A 3,914-nucleotide genomic window follows, 5' to 3' on the forward strand; every position below is an offset into this window, starting at 1 on the left:
TTATGCCTTGTAGTAAAGGTGAGGCTTGCATTCCTTATGGAATTACATTCACACCTTACTGTAGGGAAGACCAGTCATTTCATTTTTACACCTGAACATGCTTAAGTCATCTCCCCAATCAATCATATCGCATCCACTGAGCTTAACAATACTTTTCCGGTATAAAGTCTGTGGACTGTAATGCGCTACCCCGTTGGGGAATTTATCATTTCTATTTAAATGAAAGAAATCACCTTATTAAATCTAATCTGCATCAATTAAGGTACATAATGTGACAAACAACAATTAACTGACTCAGTCTAATGGACATAAAACAAAACTTTATTGAATGTTTAGAGGAGATATTCAGTTAATTAAGGTAACAGTGAAGCAGAATTTTCAAAAAAGAGGAATTGAAACAAGACCAGCCTCTGAGGTTCATGGGCCTTAGAGTTGAGCTCACACTAACGCCCACTACCTCTAGCTCATCTAACTGCCCAAGCTTTCAGTACAGATGTATCCAGGATGCATAAATGTTCACCCCCAAGTGAAGGAAAACCCAAGTTAAGTATGGATCTCATTTGTCTGGTCTGACTCACTTGCCCTCGCAGATGGGGAAGACGGTGGCACTCTTATCAGAGAGGGAAGGAAAAACTCCTTCACAGATAAAAGCAAAAGCAATTACTACCCACCTCTTGGCCCTATGAGCTTGTGTGCACACGGGTGCACATGCCCTTCTTACACAAATGTGTACAGAGAGAATAGAATACATAACATAATGTTCCAGATAAATATATGTTCCTATACGTGTCCCAGTATCATCAAGCAGTTTTAAGCTTTAATGATTTTAGAAGTTGTGAAAACATTTTATGGAGATCATTATTTGAAAGTTTAATTCTTTCAATTTTCTTCTCCTATATGGTTCTTTATCAATTTTCATTTTCTTGTTTTGGTCCCTATGATATGAGTGGCAACAGCAAACAAAAATTAAAATTAATCTTTAAAGAACACCAAATTAAGTATGAATCATGCGTAAATAATTAAATGTGCAAATATTTTCCAAAATTGGTCTTTTTTACACTTCTAACATTATTAAGCTTAAAACTACATATGGTTTGGGGAATACCCTTATATACAAGTATTTATCTCAAATGATACATTTGTTTCATGGTATAGCTTTCCCAGTGTGACTGTGTCAGAGGCGTTTGTGCATTCACACATGAACTGTCTCAGACATGTCAAGGGGTGGGTTTTGGGTTTTTTGTATCCACTACCTTTTCCCTCTCTCAGTAACAAGTCTGTCTTCCGACCAAATAATATACAAATAAGTGTAATAAATGAAGATATGAGGAAAGGTTTGCAATCATTTATAGAAAAAGATGTGTAAAAATACATCAATAGCTTGTTCTACTGGTGATATCTTTAGGAATGAAAAGTTTGTATCCCACTGGGCCAAGTTCCTTCTACCTATACTGTTGCCTTCTCCAAAGGCAACCCTGTAGGTATCTTAGTGTGTCCTGACAACCTAGGAGGTCTTAATAGTAACAGGAAAGTCTCTCCACAAGCCTCCAAAGGTGGTGTGATCCCAGTGATCCTGGGGCTCCACAGGGCTCTTGTGGAAACTTTCTTCAGAGCGGCACCACATTTTCCCAAGGCACTGGGAGCAGCTACAGGAGATCTGATCTGTCTATCATCAGACCCGCCTTGCCTTGATGTTTTCTGGCTTCTGAGGGTTGTGCTCCTCTAGGCAGACTACAGCAGTGGGCTGGACGCCATCGTTTGAAATCTTCGGGACACTGTGTCTCTAAGTTTCTGCAAGAAAACAAAAGCAGAAAGAATCCTTTAGTGAGGAAAGCACCTCTGCTCTTGGTGGAGGCTGATGCTCAGCTCCCATCAGGATTTCCTGCAACACTAGAACACTCAGGACAATTTCCAGGTTCTATTACATGTGAAAGTTTGCCAATTAACTAAAGAAGACATAGTCTCATTTGCTGTGGTATGTATGAACCTAGCTTTGTGCTGTCTTTGCAGCTGTGTGTGTAACTGCACTCTTCTGGTCACTTAGAAAAACATACTTTGTGCTATAACAAAAAGAAACAATAAAATGGGAAACAAGAACATATGAAGTTTCTTGAAAGGATATAAAGGTCCTTCAAGAAATGAAACCTGTTAAAACTTGTCAGAAATGGTCAAAGATGAAGAGAAACCTCTACTCCTTTATTTCTCCTTCCTACTTTGAACTCACACCATGGACAATTTTCCCTAGGGGAAGGAAAAATGAGATTCAACTAGCTGTGGACATTTGAGTGTTTGAAGCAGGTATGAGAATCACAAAATGGAAATTAGAATCTTAATACAACCCACTGTGCTGCACATAAACCCTCCCTCAGGGACAAAGGCCTGTCTCTGCCTTGTGCTGTGTCTCTCTAAAGGGATCCAGCAGGCCATCAAATAAAACTAGTGGGGGAGTGGCTCTGATGGCCTATGATTTATCCAGGTACTATGGGCCTCCTTTGCTTTGTGGAATTGCTAGACAGGTCCCGGGTCCTCTCCTATCATACGGCATGGGTAGGGTGCATTCTCCTTATTTTGTCATCTCTTAAGCATTCACATCATGCACATATTCTGAAGAAAATTCTCAGTGATTACGGTGAAGTGTTCTACTACTAGTCCCACCTCTTCTCAGAAGCCCAAATCTCAAGTGTTGGGGGTGTTTCCCTATCCTGGGGGGCTCACCTCTTCTGAAGTCTACCCACAGCAGTTTCCACTCCCAATGAGAGAAGACGTGATGCTGGTGTTAAGAGTTCTGAGGTATGTCTTAGGACATTTTGCTCTTCTACTTGGCATGGACTGCTGTCTTTTCCTTCCTGTGCAGAAAGCAGTGAGTATTAATAAAAAGGGCTCTCTGATCCTACTGGGGGTGTGTAGGTAGTACTGAAGGTGGTAAGTCTGTATGAACAAGTCTGATCATGGCAGTTTGGAGAAGTTCAAGATCTTTCCGTGGAGTCTGGTCTGATTCTGTCATTTAGAGGCCAAAAACAATGCTTATGTTCATATGGATGCGCGCATGTCACAGAGCTTTTCCTTCCTAAGTCTGTCTTTCTTCAAGAAGGTCTTCATCTTCCTCCTCTTCTGCTTCTTCTTCTTCTTGTCCATCAGGCAGGCGAAGGCCTCATGGAAAGCGTGACAGCTGAAGCCCTCCTTGATCCCATGCTCCACGTGATACCAAAGGGTCTCCAAGTTGGGGAAGACCCGACAGCAGGCCATGCACCTGTAGCCACGGTCCAGTGCCACAAGCCACTCAGGTGTTCTGGCCCTGGAACTTTCCTTACACACCACTGGTTCTGGGGGGCTGTGCACCTCCTCCTTTTCCTCTTGGGCTTCATGGTCCAAGCTGAATTCGCTGTCATCCAGGAGTGCAATTGTAGGCACATAAGAGCGGTAGGCTTCTGTGTGGGCCTTCTCAGGAAACATTATCTCTTCTATTCTCATTTTCTTTTGGGGGGGCATCAATCCTTCTGTGTCTGGTAAGACAGCCACACCCCTTTTCATTTGGACACGCATATAGTAAACTTTCATGACTCTATCCCATTCCGTAGGTGCTGAGGATGTACAGGGATGATTATCGAAATATGCTGCAATATAATCTAGTGGAAACAGCAAAGAAGACTCTGGGTCGGTCAAATCTTTTAAAGGCATCCCATGGGATTCACGAAATGGAGCACCTGGACGTAATCTGTGACTTTCTAGGAGAGAAAAATTGGAAGATCATCATTTTGTGTGGGCATGTAGAATGGAATCGCATATACCTGTGATGTTCCAGCTTCTGTAAGTGATATGAATTAGGTTAGGTACAGCAATAAGGATGTGAATTTATGGTGTGCCGTGTGGAGTTATAGGTGTGTTCTTCTACATATTGGGTTAATGTTTCTGGT

The 3,914-nt window shown here is 42.0% G+C and overlaps 1 long non-coding RNA gene across 1 annotated transcript; it reads right to left on the reverse strand.

The window, feature by feature from the left end:
* Nucleotides 1-305: 305 nt before the first annotated feature.
* On the reverse strand, nucleotides 306-3,188 carry LOC141416732 (uncharacterized). The gene is made up of 2 exons (XR_012441328.1): nucleotides 2,716-3,188; nucleotides 306-1,791 (listed from the first exon to the last, which is right to left on the reverse strand). It is a non-coding gene; the product is annotated as an uncharacterized lncRNA (long non-coding RNA).
* Between the last annotated feature and the right edge of the window lie 726 nt (nucleotides 3,189-3,914).

This window comes from Castor canadensis, chromosome 14, assembly GCF_047511655.1.
Source record: "Castor canadensis chromosome 14, mCasCan1.hap1v2, whole genome shotgun sequence".
NCBI classification, from domain to species: domain Eukaryota; kingdom Metazoa; phylum Chordata; class Mammalia; order Rodentia; family Castoridae; genus Castor; species Castor canadensis.